The 17,270-nt window shown below is 36.4% G+C and overlaps 2 long non-coding RNA genes across 2 annotated transcripts in view; one reads left to right on the forward strand and one right to left on the reverse strand.

Annotated features, from left to right (window-relative positions):
* LOC129636182 (uncharacterized) overlaps positions 1–5,569 on the forward strand; it is a 50,961-nt gene extending 45,392 nt beyond the window's left edge. Inside the window, exon 3 of the long non-coding RNA XR_008706745.1 lies at positions 5,304–5,569. This is a non-coding gene — a long non-coding RNA (uncharacterized LOC129636182). The remainder of the gene's footprint in view (positions 1–5,303) is intronic.
* An 8,584-nt stretch (positions 5,570–14,153) lies between these two features.
* LOC129636181 (uncharacterized) lies at positions 14,154–16,609 on the reverse strand. Its single transcript, XR_008706744.1, has 3 exons — positions 16,434–16,609; positions 15,225–15,433; positions 14,154–14,603 (listed from the first exon to the last, which is right to left on the reverse strand). It is a non-coding gene; the product is annotated as an uncharacterized LOC129636181 (long non-coding RNA).
* Between the last annotated feature and the right edge of the window lie 661 nt (positions 16,610–17,270).

Raw genomic sequence — 17,270 nt, forward strand, 5'->3', positions numbered from 1 at the left:
CAACAAAACAAAACAACCAAAACCAATGAACGGTGAACAGCAAGGTTGACAACCAAATAAATAGGCAATTGCAACAAAAGTTAGGTTTTCACTCAGCACACTGTGAATAATGTTTCATTTTTTAAATGCTGCTTTATTTTATTCCAAATTAAGTGTTCCTACTAAATTTGAAAATACCTTGATTTTTTTTATTGGAATGTAATTGCTTTACAATGCTGTGTTGGTCTCTGGTGTACAATGAAGTGAATCACCATAAATATTCATATGTCCCCTCCCTCTTAGACCTCCCTCCCAGCACCCCCTCCCACCCCTCAATGTCATCACAGAGCACCCACCTGAGCTCCATGTGCTGTATGGCAGCCTCCCACTAGCTATATACTTTATACACGGCAGTGTCTATATGTCGATGACAATCTCCCAATTCGTGCCCCCCCCACACCCTTATGTCTTTACATCTGTGTCTCTATCCCTGCCCTGGGACTAGGTTCATCTGTACCATTTCTGTAGATTCCACATGCATACCTTAATATATGACAGTTGTTTTTCTCTTTCTGACTTACTTCACCCTGTATGTCAGACTCTAGGTCCATCCACATCTTCACTAATGACCCAATAACATTTCTTTTTATGGCTGAGTAATATTCCATTATATATATATATGTACCACATTTTCTTTCTCCATTTCTCTGTGGATGGACGTCTACACTGCTTCCATGTCATGGATGTTGTATAAATAAATGATGCTGCAACGAACCCTGTGGTCCATGTGTCTTTATGAATTGTGGTTTTCTCAGGCTTTATGCCCAGGTGTAGGTCATATGGTAGCTCTATTTTTAAAGAGACCTCCACACTGTTTTCCATAGTGGTGATCTCAATTTACATTCCCAGTAACAGTGCAAAAGGGTTCCCTTTTCTTCTTACACTCTCTGGCATTGTTTGTAGATTTTTTTGATGCTAACCATTCCAACTTGTGTGAGGTGATACCTCATTGTAGTTTTGATTTGTATTTCTTTTGTACTTAGTGATGTTGGGGATCTTTTCATGTGCCTCTTGGCCATCTTTATGTCTTCTTTGAAGAAATGTCTAGGTCTTTCGTTTATTTTTGATTTTTTTTATTGAGCTGTAATCCTTTTACTATCCAATCCCTAGTCTTGTCAATAACTTAGAGCTTGAATCTGAAGCTTTTAAATTCATCACATCAAGTGAATTAATTATGGATTGTATAAGTGATTTTTCTCTTTCAACTTATTTTGGATTGTTGATAGATGTTCTAATACAGAAATATGTTGGACTGTATTTCTATAAGAAAACGTACTATTATCTTTATAGAGAAGTATTTCATTGCCTTTTTTTAACTTTCTACCCCAGGGTTCCCAATTACCTTCATGTTAGATTCTTTGCCCATCTTGCTGTTCTAGGGTTTTGTCCCTAATTGCTCCAAGAACTTTGTTGTTTTCATGTGGATTCAACTGTGGTTATATTAAGCCAGTCCTCTATATCATAAATGAGGTTTTCAGCTGTGTTTGTTTTATTTCTTGAAGTTCTATTTTGTTCCTATCCCTTCTGTAATGCTATTCATTTGGCATTTAGTTTGTTTCCCTAGCTCTGCAATTTCTGTATCATTAAATTCTACCCTTTATTTATCTCATCTTTAAACTTAGATGTTATTAAATTATTCAGAATCTCAAATGTTCTTTTCAGTGTGAAACACAGATGGATAATGTTCTCTATTTTTGGTGTAGTATGTTTCATTCTAATTTAGTTAACATGGCTTGCCTGTGTTCTCTCCTTCCTTCCTTCTCCCTCCCTCATGTGATATGTTTGCATGAATGTCATAACAATCTTTCTGACGTGTTAATATGTAAACTATACACCTCTTTGTATGCCATTTATTTGTGCTAATGGATTATAGATAAATCCCCTCCATTCTTCTAAGTATCCTATATTTTCCCCCTCTTCATGCAAGTACTATGGTTTAAGAACTGGGTGTTTTCAGTTTAACAGAAGAGGTATGGAAATCAGACAGCTATACTCAGAGCCTTGAGTGCCAAAAATGGGAGGTAAATTCCAAAGAGTTAAACCAAGTTGAAAGTGATGAGTTGTGCATAATTTAGTTTTCTCATGACTTTTCTTTTGTCCACAAATATTATCTTTTGTTTAATGACTACCTATAATCCCCAGCTTTTGCTTATTTGGGAGCATTTATAGAGTTCATAGGTGTAGATTTTAGAGTTCATTCATTTTTTCAGTCGCTAAGTTGCCCAACTCTTTGTGACCCCATGAACTGTAGCACACAAGGCTTCCCTGTCCTTCACTATCTCCCAGAGTTTGCTCAAACTCATATCCATTGAGTAGGTGATGCCATTCAACCATCTCATCCTCTGTCACCCCCTTCTCCTGTCTTCAGTCTTTCCCAGCAATCAATCTAGATACAACATGTGATAAATAAAAGACTGAAATTACATTTTAAAGTAATGAAAACACCTAGTTAAATGACATCACATAATTTATTGGTAATTGATGTTAGCTTTCAGGAAAATAAAATATCTTAGCAACAAAATATATTTATAAAAGACCCAGCATCAGGGTATTTTCCTATGAGTCAGCTCTTCGCATCAGCTGGTCAAAGTATTGGAGCTTCAGCATCAGTCCTTCGAGTGGATATTCAGGGTTAGTTTCCTTTAGGATTGACTGGTTTTATCTTAACTGGCTTTACTCCACAACTTACAATGAAATTGTTCTTTCTCATTTAAAATTAACTAAAATATATAAACATGCAAAGCATTTTAACACGTTTTAGATAATTAGTATAGTCCTATTCAAATAAAAAATATCTCATTTGAGAGAGGCAGAGTTAACTGCTGCTTGGCCAAGCAGATTTATTCTTCAAAATAAAAGGTGATTAAATAAGGGAAAAATATTCTTTACCAGATATTTATATAACTCAAGCAACCAAAAACATTTTTATAGTTGATGAAAAATCACTAACAGTAACACTCATTCTTGAATTAAAAAACAAGCATTTATCAAACTAGACTGTCTTTAACTTAATAAAACCTGTCCAGTAGAACTTGAGATTTTATACCTAAAGAAAAAATGCTTTAAACACTCTCCAAAGGAAACAGCAAGACATATAACAAATGCTTTTGACCAATGAGGACAAAGCAATAATAAAATAGAAGGAAAAGAAATTAGGTATGCCAATACAAGAGAAGTGATATGTATCTTTTTATTTCTGTCCATATATAGAGATATGTGTGTGTGTGTGTGCATGTGTGTGTGTGTACACTAATATGTGTATGTGTGTTTATGCTGCTGCTCCTGCTTTGTTGCTTCAGTCATGTCCGACTCTTTGTGAACCCATGAACTGTAGCCTGCCAGGCTCCTCTGTCCGTGGGATTCTCCAGGCAAGAATACTGGAGTGGATTGCCATGCCCTCCTCTGGGGGATCATCCCAAACCAAGGACCGAACCCAGGTCTCCTACATTGACAGGCAGATTCTTTACTACTGAGCCACCAGGGAAAGTCCATGTGTACATATAGATATATATATTTATAATTATCAATATTTATTCACCTTAACTGAAAAAGTGTTAGAATAAAATATTCCACTACTGTAGTTTGATATATGTTTAAATAGCAAAATTGTTAGGATTAATATGAAGCTAAAATTATCAGTTAAACATAGTATCATTCTGAAGCATAAACCTTTCAAAATTTTCTCAGTAAATATGTTATGAAAAACTATAAGAAGGCTTATTCATCCTGTGTGTTCCTGACACAAGTATCTTACATATGACTGTGGATTTTCCTGTTCCTACTTTTAATTTCAACCTTGTCATGTGTTAATATGGGTATCAATTTACCAATTTAGGACTTTAACTACTACTTGTATTGAGTATTATGTCATAATATTTCTGTTTGTCTCTCATAATGCTTTTGATCTTGAAACCTGCTTTGTCTATGGTAAATACAGCCACTTTGATTTTATAGTGTTTTCATTATATATCTTTTCAATCTTTTTAAAAATTTTCTTGCATCTTTACCTTGAATATGCATTCCTTATGAACTGCTTTTAGTTGCTATTTGAAAAATTTTTCCTCTCCTGATAAATTTGTCTTTTTTTTACTGGCATGTATACTCCCTTTATATTATTCTATATTTCTTTCATTTTAGCATTCTTTGGTTTGATTGAGAACTGGTTGTTACCCTCTATAAAGTATGTTATTAATAATTGTACTTATACTTCCTTATACTTTGTTTACTATGATTACAGTATATTTAATTCTTTTTTGTGTTGATTTAAGGACTTTATTCTTGATGTTCAATTTTCTTCCAATCATCACCACCCACCTTGGCTCTAGCTCATCATGCAGAACTATTATATTTCTGCTACAAGCGTGTTGCTACTTTTGCTAAGATCTTTGAATACACCGCATAATTTGACTCTGACATATTTCACAGTAAATTCTTTATTTCCTTGCTTTTTCAGAGCCTACTTTATAATATAATTGATGAATTCAATTCGGCTTTTCTTGCTTGTTTTTTGAAAAGTGTGAGCCTACAAAGACAGGTACATCAGTGCCCTAGGCTAACAGAAATTATTTACAGGTCACAGTGAGGCACTGAATGGAATCTTATGGCTCTTGTGTGCCTATATCTGTATGTGTGTGCCATTATATGTCTATCTTAGTCAGGACAAATCTCCAAGATTCAACATAAGTAAAACTCTAAGACTCTTTCTTATTTTCTGAAAGTTTTCTGGAGTATATAAAGGACTACCCATCTTCTCAATCAGTTCTACATTCACTTTCAGTTCTTGGTATCAAACCATGCAAAAGAAACTCACAGACCCTATTCCATCCTAGGAAATCCATTACTCCAAAAGTGTGTTGGCTTTGTCTGCCCAAGGTATACCACGTATTTTTTAAAGAGTGCATGTTGCTGCTTTGTTTGCGAGTCTCAGTTACAGTTGTCTCTTACTGATATTCCTTCTTTTATTTGAGTCTCCATGACTCTGATGCTTTTCACAAGTAAAAATTTAAGGCTAGCAAATAAACACATTTTATTGAAAGTGAAATTACTCCTTTCTTATTTGGCTTGATTTCCTGATGAATAATGGAGTGTGTGCTGCTCAGTCTCTCATTTGTGTCTCTTTGCAACTCCACGGGCTGTAACTCACCAGCCTCCTCTGTCCATGGAATGTTTCAGACAAGAATACTGAGTGGGTTGCCATTTCCTCTTTCAGGGATCTTTACAACTCAGGGATCAAACCCGCATTTCCTGTGTCTCATGCATTACAGGGAGATACTTTACTGCTGAGCCATCGGGGAAGAATAATGGAGTAGGAAATGGCAACCCACTCCCGTATTCTTGGCTGAAAACTTCCATGGACAGAGGAGCCTGGCAGACTACAGCCCATGGGATCCCAAAGAGTTGGACATGACTGAGTGACTAAGCACACACACCTGGTGAATAAATGCTCTTTATTCTTATAAGACCTTTACTTTTTCTTAAATTATATTTCTACCTCTATTCCTAAAATCAATCTAGAGGCAGCATGTGGTAGATAACAGACTGAAATTACATTTCAAAGTAACAAAAACACCTAGTTAAATGATATCACATAATTTATTGGTAATTGATGTTATCTTTCAGTAAAATAAAATATCTTAGCAACATAATATATTTATAAGCCTTTTAAAGAAATTGAATTCAGTCTCAAAAATAAAAAAAAAAAGGAAAGGAAAAATATACCAAACTACAAAACATCAACAGGAAATACCTTTGATTTACATTAATTTTAAATAGTTCTCTTTAAAACAAAAACAAACACTTTTTTGTTATCATTTCAACTATATTTTCCTCTGGTACCGGTTTCTCTGTGAAGTGAAAACTGATGAATCTATATTTCTTGACATTGTGGTAGTTGCCAAGTCCAGTTCCAACTCTTTGTGACCCCATGGACTGCAGCACTCTGGGCTTCCCTGTCCTTCACCATCTCCCAGGAGTTTGCTCAAATTCATGTCCATTGAGTCAGTGATGCCCTCCAACCATCTCATCCTCTGACCTGCCCCCGCTTCCCCTCTTGCCCTCAATCTTTCCCAGCTTCAAGGTCCTTTCCAGTGAGCCAGCTCTCTGCGTCAGGTGGCCAAAGTATTGGAATTTCAAGTTTAGCAACAGTCCTAACAATGAATGTTCAGGACTGACTGCCTTTGAGATTGACTGGTTTGATCTTCTTGTAGTCTAAGTCAGGAGTCTTCTCAAGCATCACAATTTCAAAGCATCAGTTTTTCGGTGCTTGGTCTTCTTTACGATTTTGGACCAGGGAGGAATTGGCAGAAGTCATCCTTCTCCTGGACACTGGGCTGCAGACATCAGAGGCAAGGACTGGAATGTGACTCTTGGCCCACAGGTCCCCAAAGTGAGCAGAGGCATGGGAGAGGCACGCTGTGTCAGTAGCAGACATCCAGTAACTGTGTGTTTCATCAAACATAGTTGCAGCAATTCTGACATATCTCCCCAGGATATTAGAATACGGCAATATTGCAGGATGGGTGAAACTAGTCTCACTCCTTGTGAGGTCTCACTACTGGGTGCTGGACTAATACTATCAGTGTAAACCATCCTGTCTGCGGGCCCAGTCATTGCATTAACTGGATGGGAAATCATTTGTATGGGAAAAAACCACAAAACATAAAAAATGAGGTTTTCTGGTGAGCTGACTGAGAAATGAAAAAGAAAAAGTCTTTTACACTTTTATAAAAAGCTTATCATAAGGTGATATTGAGTCCTGATTTACGAGAAAATGTCTAAGTAACAGGAGGTTTTCACAGACACAAGTAGGCTAGTCAAAGCTACAAGAAAAAAAAAAAAAGAGAGCTTTGCGAGTTCAGTTGAGATTCCAGTAAAGGAAAAATAATCTCTTGGACTTGTAGAGTGCTTTTGTAACATAAAAAATATAGGGCATGAAGTGATTAAATATTAATGCCCTTTAGCTGATGTTTCCAGGGGAATATTTAATTATAAAAGAAGGGTTATTGTGCAGCACAGTTGGAGATGGGCTCAGCGAGACACAAAGATTTGGCAGGAATTAGGATACAGCTCATTTGTGCATGGTAATGAGTGGACCTTCACTGTATAAGCAAAATACTTGATGAACATTTTTCAAGTGCATTATTTTGAGTCATGCAAGAACACTTTAAAATAAAACACATATATCCATTATGTAATGCCAACAGCACTGTCCCCATCAAGTCCAGCACTAACTATACAAACAAGCCTGAGATGAGTTAAAACCAAAGTATAAGATGTTTGGTACAGAGCAAATTAAACATCGTATTTGGTCAATAATCTAGTTTCTCAATCTCTAGTGAGCCTGTGGGGCTTCATGGGTCTGATCACTGGCATCTTGCTCAGTGGTTTGGTGTTTGGTGATACTGAGGGGCCTCCAGAGGAGACAGAAGTCAGTCTTGAAAGAACCAGAAAAGAGATTTCTGTCTCTGCTGTCGGGGTGGCACTCTGGCGCCATACTGATGTAATGACGGAGGCCGTGTCATCAAGGGTCACAACTGGCTGTGCTTGGGCAACTGGCACAACGGAACATGCTCCCTAGTGTCCTCCGAGTCCCATGCACATACCTCACCTCACACATCCCTCATGCCTTCACTCTCCCCACGTTACTTTGGACAATAAGCTGGGCACCCCACTCTGCTCTTATGCTAGAAGGCAGAGGCATCCACTGCAGGCAGATTAACAGAAGTTTAAAGCAAATCATCTCCACTTTAAGAAGACATAGGTGTTAGGTCAAGCTCACAAAACAGAAGAGAAAAAAAATTAAAAGGCTGAGGTTGCAACCACATTAAGAGTAATAACTTCTGTCCTTCAAAATACACTACCAACATATTTGAAAAGATCCTTTCAGTACATTACAGAGCTCAGAATTCACCTAACCCCAAATGCTAGCATCAAAGTCTATGATATTCTCTTCCTTGTGAAACATTGAGGTGATGAAAAACCCGGGCCAGATGTTCTTGGAAATATGGAAATATAATGCTAGGCAGAATTCTATTCATTGGAAAATCTTATCTGGAAAAAAAAAGTGAAACAAAAAATAAGAATTTTAAGATGTAACACCTAATGTGACAAGATCATCTGTTGAAAAACCAGAATTTATGAATTTGGGATTTTTAATTTTTTAATTTTTAACTTTATTGAACTATAGTTGACTTACAATGTTTTGTTTCAGGCATATAACAAAGGGATTCATACATATATACACTCACTGTTTTTTAGATTCTTTTCTTATATAGGCTATCACAGAACAGAGAGTCCCCTGTGCTGTGCAGTGGGACCTTGTTTCTTGTCTCTCTTATGTATACTGGGATGTGTATATTCATTCAAATCTCCTGATTTATCCCTCCAACTACATTTTCTCTTTGTTAAGTTTGTTTTGGATATTGACAGGTCTGTTTGCTTTGTAAATAAGCTCATTTGTTTTATTTACTAGATGATGATATCATATGGTATTTGTCTTTCTCTGATTTACTTCTCTTAGTATGATAATCTCCGGATCCATCTATGTTGCTCTAAATGGCTTTATTTCATTCTTTTATGGTTGAATAACATTCCATTTTATGTCTGTACCACATCTGTGTCCATTTCTCTGTCCATGAGGTTGCTTTCAAGTCTTGGCTAGTGTAAGCAGCGCTGCAATGAACACTGAGGTGCACGGATCCTTTTGGATTACGGTTTTCTCCAGATATATGCCCAGCAGTAGGATTGCTGGGTTATATTGTAGTTCTATTTCTAGTTTTTTATGCAACTTCCATACTGTTTTTCATGGTGGTTGTACCAATTTAATTTACCACCAACAGTGTAAGAGGGTTTCTTTTTCTCCACATCTTCTCCCACATTCATCGTTTGTAGACTTTTTTTGATGATGGCCATTTTGACTGGTGTGAGGTGATAATTACTTCATTGCAGTTTCGATTTGCATTTACCTGATAGTCATGTTGAACATCTTTTCATATGTCTCTTGGCTATTTGTATCTCTTCATGGAGAAATGTGTATTTATGTCCTCTATTTTTTTGTTGTTGTTTGTTTTGTTTTTGACATAGAGCTGTTGGTGTATTTTGGAGATTAGTCCCATGCTGGTTGCTTTGTTTGCAAATATTTCCTCCAATCCTGTGGGTTGTCCTTTCACCTTGCCTACAGTTTCTTTTGCTGTGCAAAAGCATTTGAGTTTCACTCAGTTCAGTTCAGTCGCTCAGTCGTGTCCGACTCTTTGCGACCCCATGAATCGCAGCACGCCAGGCCTCCCTGTCCATCACCAACTCCCGGAGTTCACTGAGACTCACGTCCATCAAGTCAGTGATGCCATCCAGCCATCTCGTCCTCTGTCATCCCCTTCTCCTCCTGCCCCCAACCCCTCCCAGCATCAGAGTCTTTTCCAATGAGTCAACTCTTCACACGAGGTGGTCAAAGTACTGGAGTTTCATCCTTTAGCATCATAAGAAATCCCAGGGTTGATCTCCTTCAGAATGGACTGGTTGGATCTCCTTGCAGTCCAAGGGACTCTCAAGAGTCTTCTCCAACACCACAGCTCAAAAGCATCAATTCTTCGGCACTCAGCCTTCTTCACAGTCCAACTCTCACATCCATACATGACCACAGGAAAAACCATAGCCTTGACCAGACGGTCCTTTGTTGGCAAAGTAATGTCTCTGCTTTTGAATATGCTATCTAGGTTGGTCATAACTTTCCTTCATTAGGTCCCATTTATTTATTTTTGTTTTTATTTTCATTACTCTAGGAGATGGATCAAGAAAGATATCATTGCAATTTATGTCAAAGTGAGTTCTTCCTATATTTTCCTCTATGAGTTTCACAGTGTCTGACATTAAACTTAGGTCTTTTATCCATTTTGAGTTTATTTTTGTATATGATGTTTGATAATGTTCTAATTTCATTCTTTTATATGTGTCTGTCCAGTTTTTCAAGCTCTGCTTATTGAAAAGACTGTCTTTTCTACATTGCATATAGAATTTATGGATTTTGGAAGTGGGCAGGGCTACTTATGGAGTAAAAAACCCACCTGTAGAAGAGACATAAAATGCAGGTTTGATCCCTGGGTTGGGAAGACCGCCCCTAGAGATGGAAATAGCAACCCATGCTAGGATTCTTGCCTGGGGAATCCCATGGATGGAGGAGCCTGGCGGGCTACAGTCCTTAGGACCGCACAGAGTAGGATATGCCTGAAACAACAACACAGCACACATGGATGGAGAATGGACATTTAGTCACGTGAATATTTCCTATCTTCTTGACTGATGTAGTAAAAAAATCAGGATGCCCCCAAACAACAAGACTTCTCAGAAAGCATTTCAAACCAGCATTAAACATTTACCTATGACTTGAAAGTCCAAAGGTATCACAGCATGAGAGAAATGGACATTACCTGGAAACTGTGTATATAGATTGATACCCTGGGTGTATGTTTGCTCCTGGCTTGTGAGACAGGAATCATTAATGATCTTTATGTTGATTAAGATCCGTGTTTCATTGAGTGTGCTTTAATGCCTCAACTTATCCCATTGAGGCATTAAAATATAAATCTCCCATTAATCAATAAAATCAAAAAGAATCCACAAAAATGAAAAATATTAAGAATATTTCAAAAACAAGTACATATTTGAATAAATGCTCATTCTTTATTAATAAATATAATACAAATTCTGCTAAATATGGGCAAAAAAATCAGTGGGCTTTAATTTTTCAAACATTGATCAGAGTATGATGAAAAACAATGACAACATATAGAAGAAAACACATAATAACATTTTTTTAATTTTAAAAAGTATTAGAATAGGCAAAAAACACATGGTATATTGCATAAGGAAGCACACATAAAGCCAAACTCTTAAGAAAATCAAGAGGATAGCAGATATAAAGTATGGAATAGTGATAATTTCTGAATGACTATATGGTCACAGAATGCCACACAGTTCTTTGGCTTGGTTTATGAGTTCAGAATTTTTGGACATTTTATTCTTCTACCTTACATACATATACTCACACACACACACACACACACACATATATATATATAAACATTTATTTAGTTTATAAATATGTTCTAAATTACATTTTGAATAAATCTAGAAGTGACTTCCTTCAGGTAAGATTACCAGAGGGTACTTGACAAATTTACCATTTCATTTTTAAATAAATCTCTTTTTTTCCTGCTCCTATTTAACTGTTTTATTTTTGGATATATAATTCCAGGACAAGACAGTTTTTATTTTCAAGAAATATTTTGTGTTCTTGCAAAATGTATGGAATAAATGTCAAACTTTTCACTTTTTTACAAATCTCACAGAAAATATTTCTGACAAGTCTGAAAAAGTGTTTTTCTTTTCCTTGTAGCTGTAACTAAGCAGTTTCAAGTCATCAAACATACTATTCTAATATGTCAGCTCAGCATAACTGCAAAAATACCATAATATAATTTTAAGATGTTCACTGTATTGTTTAATGGGTAGAATATATATATATAGTTACCTGCAAAATGTATTGTCTACATGAAAATTGTCTGAAAAAAACTATTAGATTTAAATAACATTTAACTCTGATGTCCTAGAAAGTAAAAATGAATGTTGAAATAAAATATACTAACATTTATATTTATACTAAAATTTAAATTATTTTTATGATTAACCATAGGTAAAACTGATTTTTCTACAAATTAAAAAAAATTAATTCCTGTGTGTAGAAATAATTATATATACACACATATATGCATGTTTAATATTAAAACAAATTTTCTAATTAGAATTTAAGCATATGACAGAACCAATACAATATTGTAAAGTTAAAAAATAAAAAATAAAATTAAGTAAAAATTAAAAAAAAAAAGAATTTAAGCATACCATTTCATAGCAATGTAGACATTTTTACAGAATGTTTTCAATAGACATTTGGTCTAGAGATAGGTGATTTTTCATTACCATTTGCTAAATGAGATATTTTATAATTTTTATAGTCATAGATTTGATTTCAGATTTTTCTCTTGTGATTGATTGAACTTCTGAGTCACAGATCTTGTCTCATCACTGAACATTTTCTTTGACCATTACAACATCAAATATTAACTTTGGAAATTTCTACAAAGAAATTTCCCAAGTGTATTTTTCTTATCCTGCTTTTACTTGGCTTTATATTTTTATTGGCTTTCTACTTTTATTGGCTTTCTACTCATACTAATACAATATCATTTGATTATTTGTTGATCATTTTGATTCAGTGATTGATTACATTAATTCAAAACTCCCAAGTTAAATCTTCCTTAATCTCCCTTGAATAGATTCTTTTAAACAGAACCCCTTTCATAGTGATAGGTTCATGGTGGTCCATTTAAGAGGTTGATCTTTCTGTATTTGTGACAGGGGTGGTTGTGAATGGGGCAACTCAGGTGTCCACCTTCACTAGAGTGATTGATTAAAGCCAGGGACATACCCACTGTGAGATGCTATTTAGTGGCTAGGAGTATCAGATACACAGTAAGAAGCATTGATAGATTTAACAAATTTTGTTGAGCAAGAACTACGGTACTCATCAAGGACACAATTTCAACGATACACATCAAGTTCATTACATCAGTCACCCATGGAGAGGAGGTAGCTAGAAATGGGGAAGGATGATAAGGAAGAAATTCCAATCAATCAAGCAGGAGGGCTTTGCACAGAGTGGCACAGAGGAAGGGAAATTAGGACAGAGCGCTGCCTTCTGGAAGGTGTAAAATGTATAAAATTTAGAATATGTTTTTTCTCCTAGCTGAGAGTTTTACAGGACCATTTCAGGGTCCATGACAAAGTATGAGAGAATTTAGCTATATTATGTTTAGCTAATTGAGCTTAGCTTGTAAGCAATTTTTGCTGTTTTTTCAACACGTAAGAAATTGCTTGCACTCTGTGTCTTGGCATATGCCCTCCTCCTCTCTGCGCTGTTCTCTGACATGAATCAGTTACCTTCTCAGTAGAGACTGTGCTATCTAAAACCGAGCTTAACTTGAACACAATATTTTGTACATAGAAAAAATTTTTTTCACAGATTGTGAAAAGGTGAAAACAAGAATCAAGCAACCTAAGGTTCTCTATGGTCACCTCCACACTGTCAGTCACTCATAAACAACAGAATGTGGTTTAGAGACTGTCCACATCCCGGAGGCAACTTCTCCAGCAAAAGCTTCAATTCAGTTCAGTTCAGTTGCTCAGTCATGTCCGACTCTTTGCGACCCCATGAATCACAGCACGCCAGGCCTCCCTATCCATCACCAACTCCTGGAATTCACTCAAACTCACGTCCATCGAGTCAGTGATGCCATCCAGCCATCTCATCCTCTGTCGTCCCCTTCTCCTCCTGCCCCCAATCCCTCCCAGCATCAGAGTCTTTTCCAATGAGTCAGCACTTCATATGAGGTGGCCAAAGTACTGGAGTTTCAGCTTTCGCATCATTCCTTCCAAAGAACACCCAGGACCAATCTCCCTTAGAATGGACTGGTTGGATCTCCTTGCAGTCCAAGGGACTCTCAAGAGTCTTCTCCAACACCACAGCTCAAAAGCATCAATTCTTCGGCGCTCAGCCTTCTTCACAGTCCAACTCTCACATCCATACATGACCACAAGAAAAACCATAGCCTTGACTAGATGGACCTTTGTTGGCAAAGTAATGTCTCTACTTTTGAATATGCTATCTAGGTTGGTCATAACTTTCCTTCCAAGGAGTAAGCGTCTTTTAATTTCATGGCTGCAATCACCATCTGCAGTGATTTTGGAGCCCCCCAAAATCAAGTCTGACACTGTTTCCACTGTTTCCCCATCTATTTCCCATGAAGTGATTAGCCTCTCAATATTGACAGAGCCTCCCCAAACCATGTATATAGTTTGGAGTGGAGGTATTCGATTTCACACAGCAGGTAAACTGGAGAGAAACTTCAGTCAAAATACTTTGCTTAAAGTATTAACACAGAAGAACAAACAAGCAAATGCTGTTATTCAGTTTTAATTAATTGAATAAACAAATAAATATGGACTGGGTACTTCAAGAAGGGCTGGAATATAGAATTGGAAAAAATGACTTTTCATCCTCCTTGAGCTTACATTCTAAAGGAATATGAAGGTAATAAGCAACTGATGAGCAAATATTTATGGAATATTAGTGGTGAGACCTAACAAAACAGAATTTACAGACTGGGTACTATGGAAATTTTAAATAGTACAGTCTTCACTGAGAAGATGGGGCTTCCCAGGTGGCTCAGTGGTAAAGAACCCACCTACTTATGCAGGAGACACAGGCTTCATTTCTGGGTCAGGAAGATCCCCTGGAGATGGAAATGGCAAGCCACTCCAGTATTCACGCCTGGAATATCCCTTGGACAGAGGAGCCTGGTGTGGGCTACAGTCCATGGGGTTGCAGAGTCGGAAAGGACTGAAGCGACTGAACACAAATGTACTGAAAAGGTGATTGGTTCATAGAGCTGGATAATATTAGCAAACATCACAGGTGGGAGGAACAGATGCCAAAACACGGCGTGCAAAAATTTCTTACGTGTTGGAAAAAACAAAACAACAAATGAGTTAAGTTAGGAGAAAATTACTTTCCCAGAGTAAACCAAAAGAGGAAAACAATCACAGTAAACATAGACCTGGAAAGTAATGTAGTAATATTAATAACTTAGGCTTATCCTTTTCTAGGGCTTCCCTCATAGCTCAATTGGTAAAGAACCTGCCTGCAAAGGAGACCCCGGTTCCATGTGTGGGTCAGGAAGATCCGCTGAAGAAGGCTACCCACTTCAGTATTCTGGCCTGGAGAATTCCATGGATTGTATAGTCCATGGACTTGGAAAGAGTTGAACAGAACTGAGCGAATTTCACTTTCACCCTTTTCTCAGTAAATGTAGGAGTGTATTTGAACCAGGACATAACATGTTTGACCTGATTTTGAAATGATCACCTCAACAACTCCTGAGAAATAAGGTTGACCATTCTAAAAATGGAAAGTATTATTTTTAGAGGCTGGTAACTTTTAACTGACCTACAACTCTCAGATCTTTAAGTATTACATGGTAAACATTTTTCTGTGAAAAGTTTTTGCTGGAGGATCTAGCCAGAAGTTGCCCTTCCTAAAGTTAAGCAATCTCTGGTTAATTTGGATGAGATCTTACTTTTTACTTTAGATGAGACAGTTGTCTGGTTCCACCTTCTTGAGTTTAGGTTAAAACTCTCTTCAGGAACTTCTTTAGGAAAGCATCCATCCATTTCCTGCAAGAACATCTTAATACATACTACGTATGGAGTTCTGGACTTCCCTGGTGGTAAAGAGTCTGCCTGCCAATTCAGGACCGTCTATGGTGCCATGGAAAAGTACTCAAACCTGGAATAAAATGAAAGTCTTTGGGCTGGGAATAGTAAGGGTCCTATTCCCTTAAAATTTTTTTCATATAACAAAGCAAAAATGACCAATGATGTTAAATACATAGCTTCAGAAAGTTTGTTGATAAAAGCACAATTTAGCAATCATCCAAAACTAGATACAAAAAAAGGTACGTCAATCATATTAACATTTTTTTCACCAGCTTATAGCACATAGCCAACTCCTCCAGAGGGGCCCATGATTTCATTGCAGACTTCAGATTTGAAAGAGGAAGGTTTTAATTAATGTAAGTACTCAGTTAATTGTATGGCAGGGGAACTGATGAGCTAATTTTAGTTTTAACATCCATATGTACTTTTTCTTCTTAAAACTGTGATTTCTATTTTACTTTTCAGCTACATCACAATATAGTTTTACAAACAGGGGGTAAAAAAACTACACCAAATAATTTCCTTTAAGCATACCCTGAAGTATTTAGAGCTCTGAGTCATTTTAGCCATTTTAGCTGTAACTCTAAGAATATATTTTACAGGGCTACACTAAATATTTTATCCCTGGTAAAACAGCAATGGAAAGTACAAAATGTATGTTTCCCTTGACTATAAACAAAAGATCATTTTCCATAAACCTTTTGACTTCTTTATTCAATAATTTTCCTAGACACGTCTCAGAGTTCAATATTTTATAGCATCTTTGTACTTGAGAGATTGACTATCCTAACAATAACTCACTGATTTTATGACTGCAAATAAAGGAATGATTTAAATGACAAAACACTCTTAAATATTTTTTTTTAATTTCTCCATCTTACTCCATAAAATATCCCTGGGTGTTAAAATAATTAACACCATAAAATTGTAAAATGTTCCTTGATTCAAATTTAGAATAATAGTCATGTCCTGATCCTAAAAATTACATCTTAGTAATGATTGACATTATTGCCTATTGCTAATTGCTTAGTAAATTGCTGTTATTCACAGTAAAATGTATTTCCATTTACCATCTTCAGCAACTTTTAACTTCTACATAGTGGGTAATTTTGTTTGTTTATTCTCACCAGTTTGCAGAGTCAGCAGCATACAAGATAGAAAAAATGGGTGAACATATTTCTTTTAACTACTTCAAGTATGCATGTCCAAGGTCAGCTAATCCTTCAATCCATAAATATCCTTTACTATGTGCCTCAAATCATCTTTATAATCACCATGTTTCAGATAGAGGAAGCTCATAGAAATCCTCCTTATATTTTTACACTTTGATTGAATTAATAAACATGTTTTGCTGATTGGTTTCAGGTAAACAAAAAAGTGGCATCAGTCAATTAGGACCTGATTTTAGTCTGAGAGAAATAAGAAGCAAATGGGGGTGTTTTGAGCAGGAAAAGTGATGAGACCTTACTTCCATTTTAGAAGAATTTCTCTGATTCTTATGAAGGAGCTCCTGGAATGAAAAGTCACTTACCAACTAAGATAAGTGGCCATGATGGAATTTTTCAGAAGTGATGACATTCTGAAATAGTTTGGAGATAGAGACCAGGATTTTTTGCTGGCTTAGTGCTAGAGTGAAAAGAAAAAAAAAAAAAAAAAAGAAAGGCTTTCTTGGTGGATCAGGCAGTAAAGAATCAGGATACAATGCAGGAGACCCAGGTTTGATCTCTGGGTTGGGATGATCCCCTGGAGAAGGGGAAAGAAAAAGAAAAAGTAAGGATAATTCCAAAATATCTTCCCAGAACAAATGGAGGAATAAATTTACCACATAAACAAAGGGTAAGGTTGACAGTGAGGAAGGGATAGCCGTTAATGAAGACTTTTATCTTCTTTGTGCTAAATTTGAAATA

Source organism: Bubalus kerabau, chromosome 21 (genome assembly GCF_029407905.1).
Source record: "Bubalus kerabau isolate K-KA32 ecotype Philippines breed swamp buffalo chromosome 21, PCC_UOA_SB_1v2, whole genome shotgun sequence".
NCBI classification, from domain to species: domain Eukaryota; kingdom Metazoa; phylum Chordata; class Mammalia; order Artiodactyla; family Bovidae; genus Bubalus; species Bubalus kerabau.